The sequence below is a fragment of the Emydura macquarii genome, unplaced genomic scaffold (assembly GCF_026122565.2).
Source record: "Emydura macquarii macquarii isolate MOO-44397 ecotype Brisbane River unplaced genomic scaffold, CSIRO-AGI_Emac_v2 contig_431, whole genome shotgun sequence".
In the NCBI taxonomy this organism is placed as follows: Eukaryota; Metazoa; Chordata; order Testudines; family Chelidae; genus Emydura; species Emydura macquarii.
Genome location: NW_027130568.1, coordinates 2,151,553 through 2,163,928, shown reverse-complemented (window position 1 = coordinate 2,163,928; position 12,376 = coordinate 2,151,553). Strand labels below are relative to the sequence as shown.

At 38.4% G+C, this 12,376-nt stretch overlaps 1 protein-coding gene and 1 long non-coding RNA gene across 2 annotated transcripts in view; one reads left to right on the top strand and one right to left on the bottom strand.

Moving 5' to 3' along the window:
* LOC137146293 (uncharacterized) overlaps positions 1 to 12,376 on the bottom strand; it is a 123,268-nt gene that overhangs the window by 108,086 nt on the left and 2,806 nt on the right. The window lies entirely within an intron of this gene.
* The window catches only part of CDH19 (cadherin 19), a 156,649-nt gene continuing 149,986 nt past the window's right edge, over positions 5,714 to 12,376 (top strand). The window contains exon 1 of the mRNA XM_067537481.1: positions 5,714 to 5,757. The gene's annotated coding sequence lies outside the window, so the exon portion shown is untranslated. The remainder of the gene's footprint in view (positions 5,758 to 12,376) is intronic.

Sequence of the window (12,376 nt, the reverse complement as noted above, 5' to 3'; positions counted from 1 at the left end):
TTTCCTACCTTTAAAAACTGGTTTTCTCTTCCCTGGTCCTATATGAAAGCATCACCTGTACAACAAGGCAATCTGTCTGCAGATGGGAAACTGAATTTAACTGTAGACAGTTTTTTCACAGGCAGAAAGTGTTGAAACAATGGGATTATTTCTCCCTACGTCTCTAATCTTTCCTTCATAGTAATTGTAGGTACTACTTCTAAAGTTGTAAGAATAACAAGCACAAAATTGATCAGACTGAAGTGAATTGGAGGAAATGGTGTTCCTTTAAGATATCCATGTATTTGATTATAGATCTTTATATTATACAACACAGATAAGCAGGCTTCAGAATTACAAATGAGCGATACTAGCACTGATAAGCACTACCTGTAGTAGTTCAGAGAAGCTTTAGAGCTTTTTTACACTACACTATGTTTTTGTTCTGTGACCATCTTTTTGGTGGATGTTTGTATAGTGCAAAGCACAATGGAGTCCTTTTCCATGACTGGGTATCCTAGACACCACTGCAACACATACTAATCATAATTAGTAATAGAGTAAGACCTGTTTAGGAACAAGTAATGGCTGAGATGCATCCTCCTCTTACCCCCCCCAGCCAAAAAAAAAAAAAAGCATAGAAGAAGGGAGAAAGACAGTCAGTCACCAGAAAAAGACTTGAATGATTTACACAGAAATCAATGCACTGACAGTGGGGAAGAGAAATCAAGCCCGTTAATGATTGAAGATTAACAAACTCTTGGCTTCTATAAGGCTCTCTCAAAAGAGACAGGGAGCCTCATAGTGAGTGCACAAAAGCAGTCCTTAAGACGTAATTGTGTTCAAAACAAAATTGACCAACAGAACTGCTCCCCAAACTGCAGAATGTGTTCCATAAAGGAAGAGAGGTGGAGCATGTGCTGAGTGCCTGCAGGAGCCTGATTGGGAGAGGATATCGGAACAGACACAATCAGTTCACAAACCATCTGCATTGGAACCTCTGTGGCAAGTACAGGTTTAAACAAACCATGCAGTGTGACGACTGCAGAACTGCATGAAGAAGCAAAAGATTTTATGAGACCTGGCAATTGTCAGAGACCAAACTGTGCAGGTAAACAGGCTAGCTGTAGTTGGGGAAAGGAAGACAAAGACCATGTTAATTGATATCACCAGCTGACAGAAACACAGAAGAGAAAGAAGAAGAAAAGATGACAGAGTATGAAGAACTCTGCCATGAAGTGTATGAATGAGCAATTCAGGAACATTTTAGAAGTTCAAGACATCACAATCAGCGATCTCAACAAGATAGCTTTCTTAGACAGAGAATATTAAGGAAATTCAAAGGTGAATGAGTGCCTCTGAGCACTTAAAATGCAGGAATTTTGTTTAAACCAGTGGGTTTAAACAAAACTCCTGATTGACCAAATCTAGGAAATCAGTTTGTGGGAAGGATTTATTGGTGACTCATAGGGGAAAACCATTTAGACAGATGCTTTCCCCTTTTTATGCTTAAACGAATAGCCTCCACAACATACCACAACCAAACACCACAAACATGATATAATACTGAAGATAACAACCAACAACTGTGAACCACGCTGGCCCCAAGATTGGAGAAATCACAAACAGGTCCTTTGCACATCCACCCCTTCAACTGCTCTTAGTGGACAGTAGGAAAAAATTGAACTCAATGGAATTTTACCAGTATAAAACCATTGTGAGAGAGTCAGGTTGTCAGAGAAAGGAACAAGGAAGAGATCTGTGGAAGGCAAATGCCTGTCAATGAAATAAAAGGTATTCATACTGTAGTTTTACAAACCACAGAATAAAATCACACACCAGGAAGATTTCAGAGAAAATAACCATGGTTATTGATTTTTCCATACAAGATAATTACAAACTCAGAACCACACTTTGCACATCCACATAAAGGAAGTCTGGAAAAGTTTAAAATATATTGGTCTTTTTAATTTCTTCAGTTCCTAGCAACAATGTCCTTCAGGATTCTTTATTACAACAGCTCTGTATGTTTTTCTCAAGAGACCACATCCCATGTCAAATTCAAGCTGCAGAAAAGAAGCCCAAACACAAAAGTAATATTTTGTTAAAGCAGTAAATTTTTTAAATAAGAACAAGAACAAAATATTGCCTAGAGTTGTCACTATTGGTTAGTGTGTCTGCTCAACTTTCTCAGGCAGTAAGACAGACCCTGTATAACAAATAGTTTTCCATTATACTAAATCCTTAATATGGGGATAAAAAGGAATGGCTTCTGTGACAACTTTGGGTGCGAGTGCTAGCTTTATTACGGTCATATCTTTCCCTCTGGTTACAGTTGTGGAGCCCAAGTCAAGGGAATAATATATTGTTACCTTGGGAAGAGGACTTTCAAATATGTTTTTTCGGTGGAATAGGCAGAAGTGTTAGAGAACTTTTTATTATTTGTTTCATGGACTGGTCGGGACAGAGTGATATGGAGTTAGACAATGGTACTGAATTAATTCCTGATAAAACAGAGGGGATACGGTATCTTCCCTTTGATTGGTGAGTGTCCCACACTATTTATCTTAATCACAGAACTAATGAAAATAAAGCACTCATGAAAGTTTTGTCTTCTTTCCTGTTCACGTTATGAAAGACAAGAACATTGAACTGAAGCACCAAGACCAGGATTTGGCCTGTTATGTTTTGAGGTAGTGGTAAATCCAGGAAAGAAGACAATACTTTCATGATAAGTGTTTAGTTATTTTCCTTAGGGGAAAAAAAAAATTAGGTCTGGCTCCTTAATTGCAAAACTCTCAGTGATGTTAATGGGAGTGCAAGGTACACAAATTTGGGTACTTCAGTAATTAGGTTAAAAGTACGAGTTAATTTCATTCACTTGAGTAAAAAAAAAAAAAAAAAAATGTGCCTACAAGAAGTCAAATCTAAATAAGGAATATTTTCGTTCAGTGAATTTTTTTGACTGTGTGGTCTAATAGGACTGGGAGTCAGGAGACCTGGGTTCTATTCCTAGAATGATCAGATGATATCTGTCCCTGTTTTCCCTCTCACTGTCTCTGTCACATGCTTTGGAACTGGGGCTGTCTCTTATGACATGTTTACACAGCATCTAGCACAATGGATTCCTAATCATGGAAGCACTGGAATGGGTTGCCTAGGGAGGTTTTTTGCCTTAGAGATTTTTTGCCTTAGAGATTTTTAAGGTGTGCCTTGACAAAGCTCTGTCTGGGATGATTTAGTTGGGGTTGGTCCTGCTTTAAGCAGGGGGTTGGACTAGATGATCTCCTGAGGTCCCTTCCAATCATAATCTTCTATGATTCTATGGTTAGTGCCTCAAGGCACTAACATAATATAAATATTTCAGATACCATTGTGCAGTAATGGTTGGCAAATGATTTGATAAATGGTGACCACCATATGTTTAAAACCTATATAACATGCACAAACTAAAAAAGCTACATCTCAAATATATGATGAAGACTGCACAATATGTCACCTATTCTATACAACATCTTAAAGGAATAAAATAAATAGTCTTGTGATGAAAGGAAGATATATAAGAATTGATACGTGGGTAGGTGGACAAAAAATTGCCCTTGTTTCACAGCTCACCTTGTATTATATCTGATGATTGTCTTAGCCAAGAGCAGTAACTTTCAAAAAGCAAACTGCACTTTGAATCTTTTGGTTGAACTAATATCACCCAGAAGCAAATATATTATTGAAATGTAAAGAGCAAAGAAATATGTACTGTAGCTTAACCTACCTTTTTTCCTCCTTGATTTGTTAGCATGGACAGAGACACTAATGTAGTAAAAGCAATGTAATGTGTTGTAAAAAAAAAAAAAAAAAAAAAAAAAAAATCACATATGGACCCTATTGGACTTATTCTGAAGTTACTAGGGCATGTTTTTGTATTTTTAGAATGAAGATGGTATTAAATCTTTTTTAGCAGATGCTCACAATATCTGCACCCACTTTAATCACTATAGAAAAACCCATAAACCCATGAAAGAAATGCTGGAGATAAACTATCTTCTTTTATTCAAATTAAAACCAGAAGTTCCAACTCAAACTTCTTTTTTTCACTTAGGGAAAGGGCTGGTGGAACAATAAATACACCAATAAATGAATACCCCAGATACAAAGAGTGTACAAGGTATAGGAAAAGGAATGTGTTGTTCTAACCTCTGGTCAGTGAGAGAGGTCAGATATTGAAATATTTGGAGGAAGCTATGGAAGGAGACATTGAAAATCATATTGGTATCCGTCACAAAGAGCCTTCCTAGAAAACATACTGGACCTAGAAATAAGGGGCCTAAGTCTCCTCTCACATCAATATAAGTCAGTAAATGAAGCTAGTGGAGTTTTACCATGTAAAAATCAGTAAAGTGAGAACAGTATTAGGCCAAGTATTCCAAATATGTTAGAATGAAGCTGATGAATGCTGATGCAATCTGGAAATAAAGAACTGCTTATGCACCAGGAGAAGGAGTGTTGCCTTTTCACAACTAGATTACAGTTCTTAATCCTACTCAGATTGCTAGTCATGAAAATTCATTTCCCTCTGATGGATTCTGAATGGCTTATTTGATGCGAATTGATTTACAGTGTATAGGAATCCAGGGGATTCCTAGGTCGTCCAATTAGGGACCATTTCTTTCACTTGTCTGTGAATCCTCATCTACACTTACGTTGCTATATAAATAATCACCAAAGAGTGTCACCACCACTTAGTATTAATTGATAGCAGGATGACCAGATGGCAAGTGTGAAAAATCAGGAAGGAGGTGAGGGGTAATAGCCTCCTATATAAGAAAAAGCCCTGAATATCCCAACTGTCCCTATAAAATCAGGATATCTGGTCACTCTAATTAATCGTCTTATTGGCAGTGCCAGAAAAGAAGCCAAAAGTTGAATGGAGATATACTCTCAGATCTTTTGATGGTCTGTATGGTTTGAGAAAGAGGGCCACCTGCCAGGTGGCGTGGGAAGCTCTCTGTCCTGTGGATAAATGAAGGACTTGGGTCTGTAGAGCTGTCAGTCTGGCATTTTTCATGGGAGGAGGGGGAGGGGGAAATAAAAGATCACAAAAGCAGCTAATAAGAGCTATGTTCCAGCAAACATGAATTTAATTGATACAGAGTATAAGTTATCAACAGGAGCCAGTCATGTACCTACTGTCTCTTCTACCTCATGCCCTATCAACTTCTGTAAATTGAGGCTACAAACAAATATAGGACCAATTTTTTTATTGTCACAGATTTACAGCAGCTGAGGATCTGGCCCATTGAATTTAAATTATGCAAGATATGTAGCAGAAATAGCACACTACTATTCATTGTCAGATTCATCTTCAATGTATAGCCATGTAAATAGACTTACAACACTAGCAGTATAGCAAGAGGAAGGCTACCACAATATACTCATATATTGGTAGATTAAAAAAATATGGTCCTCATGGACTATAAATGCCACTGAGTTTTTAGCTGCCTGGTCAGTTTTTATTCAAAACTTATTCACAGCACAGCTAGGAATGTTGTTTCTAACCACTAAAGGCCAACTCTGAATACTGAGATTGTAGAACAATTGACATTGTTAGCAGTAAACAAGGAGATCTTTCATCCAGAGCACATTACAGCTGCTACAGATGCTAGTATAGCTTCCAGCTCTGATAGTGATGAATGGTATACAAGTGAGTTAATGCTGAGATACTGCAACATATAGAGAAGGAATCTTCCATACAGGGGAGAATTGACTTTACTGGGAGACCAGGTATGAAAATTATTTTTTTTACTTGCGTCTGTTTTTGTTCCCTCTAAAACAGAGAGCAACCTAAATTTAGTAAAAACAATGAAAGTCCTGTAGCACTTTAAAGACTAACAAATTTCTGCAGGCATAAGCTTTCGTGGGCTGCAACCCACTTCGTCAGATGCAGCCCACAAAAGCTTTTGCCTGCAGAAATTTGTTAGTCTGTATACTGCAAAAACAAGGAGAGTCCTGTAGCACCTTAAAGACTAACACGGCTACCCCTCTGGAACTAAACTTAGTAGGTTCTCCCCCTGGCCACTTACTTAAGGTATATATTTTCAATAGTGGGAATCATGTTTTGATGAGGCATAGAAAGTAGTACAATTTTACCTGTTCCACAAGTTTAGGAGCGCTAGTTACTTCACTATCATGCTGCTGTATACAATTGTTTTGGGGGAGAGAGATTCAAATAATCTATAGGCTTTTATAGAAATTGAGTTTAGTAAGCAAGGGGAGAGAACACTGAAATGTGATCATCTATCTGGGGATTTATGCAATAGATATTGATCAAAGGCATAATGCTACAAGATACTGAGTGCTTTCTCTGAGGTGCTGTGTATATTTAATTGGTTACAGTGGGAACTGAGGGCACACGGTACCTCACTGAATCATGCCCCAACTCTAAATCATTCTCAATCATGCACTCTGCCCTTCACCTACCAATCTGCCACACTGCAGCTTTAACAATTTATTAAATTCCCTCTTCTCTTAATGCATCCCACCCCTTGCATCAATCATGCCTTGAATTCCACCCCAGTAGCCTCCTGGTTTCAAGATCCAGAACTATTTTATGATTTATTTCTGCCCCAACTTCTTCTCCCCTTCCACCCCCACTCACTGCTTTGAATTCTTCTCTCCTTAGGGCCACAAGCTGGCTTTCTGCATTTATTTTAAAGAGTGCTTGAGTTTACCAAACTAACCAATCTCTTGTATTGATCTGCATTAAAATATATTTGTAACTATATAAGAAAACGTATAGGATAGTGGTTCACACCTCAATACCTCATGCATCTTGGCTTCTTTAATTCTTCAGCATCTAATTTTCAAATTCTTGAGACAATGGCTTAGAAATCAGCAGCATATATAAGAGCTGGAAGGAGATGCAGACTTGGAGTTGCTTCTGTATTTAATCCCCTTGTCATGATGGTGGTGTAATGTAGCAACACTATCATATGCTTATGTTATATAGACTTCATAGAATTCACTTTTTCTTCATAATTTACACACATCAAGGCTTGAGCTCTTATTTTTATCTGTTTAAATTCGGTTGTGCAAACGTGGGTTTTAAGCATTTTTTAATTTTATCAGTTTAATTTGTTTAGTTGCAGGAAATTATGGTAATGTCATGACACAGGTTGAGATTAAAGAAGTTAAAACTTTATAACCGTTAAAACAAAATTATCTACACTATGGATCAAAAGAGAAAGTAAATAGCTCATTAGTTCAAACCAATAGGTTTTCAAGCTGTATTTTGACTATCAATGGAAATATTTGTCAGTGTGTGTGTGTGTGTGTGTACGTACTGTAGCTGGAGATTTTTGTTTCAAACTATTTGAATCTGCTAGGAAGAATAGTCAGGTAAAAGGAGTGGCAGAAAAGCCTGAGAAGGGGTTTAAAATCCATAACAAAAACAACACTAATGAATTGGCTATATAAAGAGTGGTATCAGTGTTTGGACATTCTGTGGTATTTAAAATGTTGGCAATTAGAGAATAGCGCTCATCTCTGTTTGCTCCTAACTCCCTCCTCACGAAAACATCTGAACAGTGGTGAGCATCACTGAAGCAAAGGTGCACCTTAGGCTTTGGACAACCGGGCTAACAGTCCCTGCTTTATGTCCAAGCCAGGGTAATCCTTCTACTAGGAAACCATACAGGTGATCCTGGGCTTACAGGCAACCGGGCTAACTGAGTCCCTGCTTGGTGTCTGAGTCTGAGGTAGCTCTCTTAGCAATTCTTGGACAGAACAGAAGGACCCTCCCTGACGAACAGAGGGATGTTTTAAAGGTTGTGTAAGAAAAAAAGAACACCTGGGTTTGCATGTAAATAAAGTTGGCTGCTTGTGGTCTGAGTGAAATTCTCTCTCTCTAACCACCCAGCAAGCACCTCATCCATGCTTGCTGGATGATAGATGTTTTGGTATGAATGTGTTATGATAAAATGTTGAGTATATTATTGTTGAATTACAGGTGTTAAGTATTGTAGAGTTAAGTTGCCATATATATTATAGTAGTCTAAGTACTATTTTCCTGTATATCTCCTATATAGTTGTATTCTAAGATATGTTTACCCCTCATGTTTGATTTCTCTCTCTTTCTACTTAATGTAACCATTCACGTCTAAATAAATTCGATATCTGTTTTTCAAAGTATCACAGCTTATGTTTTCTATCTTGATCGGAGGGCTGTATCTGAGTCCTTTCAAGGGAGGATTGTCTCCCTGGAACTTCCAATAGAGCGAACTACCGTACCAGTAGTTTTCGGAGGCTGGCCTCCATAAATTCTTCCTGTTAACAGTACAGTTATGTCTATGTGTACTGATATTTACCAATAAAAACCCTAATCCTTCCAAGCCTGTGTGTACAGCCGATATAATGGAGGTATTACCAACATTAGAAGCAGCAAAGGATTGAGTCATGGTCCATAGGCCTTTTCAGCAAGGCTTTTGTGAAAAGGGTTATAAAGTAGGTATGTGGCCAGCTTTGGCTGCTGTTCTTTTCGGTCCTGGGTCAAGTAGAGTTGACCTCAATTTAAGAATTAAGCCACTGGGCTTGATCCAATACCCACTGAAGAAGCCTTTCCATTGATTCCAGACCAGAACATCAGACCTGACCTGTTGATTTAATTGGGAGTGGAAGGTGCTTAGTACCTGTCAGGATGCACTAAGATAGAGATTTTTAAAGGAGTCTGTTCCTTTATACTGTTTTTGTCAATTATTAGTGAAACATGAATTTGACAGGAGGCATTTTCTATTTTAAAAAATCATTTTCATGCTGTCCATATATTTTTCAAAGTTTCTCATTCTTGCAATTTCATGAACAATTTCTGAGCTCAACTTTGCTCATTTTAGTCATGAGTAGTAATTCTATTGGCACAGGTAAGGAAAACAGGAATTGGATCCTTATTATCCTTCTTAATTCCTACCCAAAATTATAACCCTTTGTAGTAGACTAGTTTCCACATGACCAATTATGATGTCACATAGAAGAGTAGAAACTAAAAATAGGGATTAAGCAGTAAGTATAGATGAAATCCTACAAAGAGTGCCTGTTTTAATGCATATATCTTCTTAATCATGAAGAATATAGGGAAGGGAAACCTAGAAATGGTTGACCTACTATGGCATAGGAGTACAGTTCTTGCTAGGGAGCATGTTGTTCAATATTTTCCTAGATGATCAGGGGCTTTTTTGAGGACTAGATTATGGAGTTACCACAAGCTTTGAATAAGGGATAACACATAGTTGTAAAAGTCAAAGTTTGGTCCCTGGTTAATCCCTCAACCTTGGCCGTTGCTCCAGGGGAGAAGTAATACCTCGGCCCTTTCCCCGCCGTGTCTTATGCTGTGGAGTCACTTTGCCTGTCCCTCCCTTCCTATTGCCCATACCTCCCTTCCTATTGCCCCTACCATGCAGATGGACAAGGAGTAGCGGCCTTGAATCGTAGCCACCACTAATGCAGCTCTGTCAAGTTCTCAGGCTGATGATAGGCACCTCCTATCAGATAGGAACTGAAACGTCTTTAGGGTGCCTCCATTTGCCTAAGTAGGAGCCCCAATGCAACAAGGTATGTTAAACAGTCTTTTGGGGTTGATAGGGATGAGGCTTTTGGCTCTCACCACCCTAGACTCCATTTTCAGTTTTTCTAACCCCAACAGGAGTAGAGGTAATGATGCCAACCACCTAATTGGCTTGTCTTGGGTCTTGTCTTTATGACAGTGTACAAGGGTCACTGTTTCCTTGTAAACATGGATGGGGATGGTGGCACAGGGAGAGAGGAACAACACTGAGTGCCTTCCTGAGGACAGATCCCCAAAGGTTTCCAGGAATCCCCTTTGGGAGCTGTAGAGCTGCCATCTGCTCTCTCCCACAACTGCTCCAATTGCCGGGAACTTCATGTTTCTAAGTCTTTGACATGATTGACATGGCTGGACAGGCAGAGCCAGCCTTGCCCATAGTAGGTCTTTAACCCCTTCATCACTGAGGCAGGGTTTATACAGACTGTTTATAGGCCTCTTTACTCTTTTGTTCATGTGCAGGGGAAGCGATGATCTCCCCTTTAGTTATGTTTTGAAATACAGAATGTCTCCAATGCACTATGCTGTAGTAGCATTTCTGCCAACCAGTTAGAGCACCTACAGTATAAATACAAATCAGAACAGGTGCTAAAAAGGTGGATACATATTGTAATCATGATTTTCATTTAAGGATCTTAAGGCACTTGAGAAACAGCTGGTCAAATCCTCTGGTGAAGTAAATGAATGCAGCTCCAAAGTCAGTGGAGCGGTGCCAGTTCACACCAGCACAAAATTTAGCCCAATTAATTAAGCCTTGAAACACCCCTGTGAAATACAGCAAACGGGGGCATAGAACAAATGGGAAGTTTCTAAACTTAATTGTCAGATTTTAGATCATTCTTGCATCTTCCAGACACCCTTCTCACATAAGCCATGCTGCAGGCATTAAAGAATTCTATTCATTCATCAGCTCTCTTTAGAAGGGGTTTGACCCAATGCTGAAATGATGTATTTATACAAAATTACTTGTCTGGATGACCTGGTGGATAGATTGTTCAACTCATCAATAACTTTCAGCCACTGGATAGAATGTTGGACTGTATTAAATAATTTTTAGGTACCATTTATGTCTAAATACAGAGTGTAACCCTCCTGCTAGAAAAAACATGACAGGCATTTGTTTGGTTGTCAACTTTTATTATGCATTATATCTTCCTGCTCTATTATGCAAGATTGCAAATCTTCATAATAACTATGAAAATAAGGAATGAACAGACCACATGAGGAAATCCCACATGAAGAAAAAAAAAAGTAGAAATTAATGCTCATGGTGGCAAAATCCTGTGGAATATTGGCAAGCCAATAGTGTGATAGTAACCAGTGAGTTTATTGCAGTCAGTTCTCAGTGCTACACTGCAATGTAGCTAGTCTCCATTATAAGTGGTTTCCATGTTTATATTTTGACCACAGAAATTTGAATTTCTTTGAAAAGGTTATGCACCATTGAAATTTATCTCTGATCAAAGCACAAGAAAATATAAGACCAATTTTGAAGTGTTGTATCAATCTGACCATTGTTCTTTTTTTTTTTTTTTAATCTACATTTAACAAAAAAAAAAAAAAAAAAAAAAAAAAATTCTGCTGGTGTAAATTGGGGAAACTGACAAAGTCAAAGAAACCGTGCCAGTTTACACCAGAAGTCAATCGAGTCCTAATGTTTACTCAGGTTTCGGGGGCAGGGGGGTTGTGCTGCCAGTCTCAATTTAAACAAACAAAAAAATAAATAAAAAAACCACAAACATACTTGTAAACAGATATTATTGGTATATAATCCTTTCTGGATCTGCTCCCTGCTGTACTAAGTGCAGGACATGCAGATAGGAAGATCTGCCCTGAGGAGTTTGTTGACTCTGAAAAGGATATTGCAGTCTAACAATCCATATTTTTTCCCTAAAACAGAATCAAAGCTAGCTACTATATATGCAAGAAAGGTGACTGAGACTTATTGGTTAACACTTATTTCACTCAATGAAGGGCTCCCCAATAAGGGTGAAAAATCAGTGTGGTCCGTTGCCTAGGGAACTGAACTGAGAATCAAGGGTCTTCAATTTTATTCCTGATTCTACTACTGATCTTCTGTGTAATCTAGGATGAGTCATTTCCTGTTTCCACTTGCATGTTGTGTGTCTTGCCTATTTATACTGCAAATTTTTCAGGGCAGACGCTATGTCTTACTGAATGTTTGTACAGTGCCTAGCACATTGGGATCCCGGCCTCAGATGAAGCCCCCAGGTGCTACCATAGTACAAATACATCAGAAGAATGACTCACCCTATGCATATAAAAATTGCACAGTTGATCTTACTTGTACTTTTAGCAAGCTATACTTTGTTGATATCAGGCTTATTCCTGCACTCTTACTCAGGCAAAAAAAACATTAGCTGAAACTGAGAGGTTTGCCTTATTCATGGGTACACAGGACAGCCCTTGGTTCATGTGCATAGCAATTAGATTGATGTGACAGACCATAAGTAATGGGATCATTGCATTTTCAGTCTACCAGGTCAATGATCCACAGACAAAGAAAGTCTAATACTTTGCATGAACCTTTCTTAGTACTTCATAATTGAAGAGTATGTATGCATAGTCCATTGTGTAAATCTGTGTTTTGAAAATTTGGACACAAATAGTTATTTAGTATACCAAACAACTGTAAATCAAATATTAAGGCCTGTCAAATATATAACAGCTTTGAACATTTTAGATATACATATTACCTAAGAGGGAGACCCTGGCGCACTTGTACCTTGATTGCGCCAGGCTGCAGCCCTTGTTCCGGCTCCTCCAGAA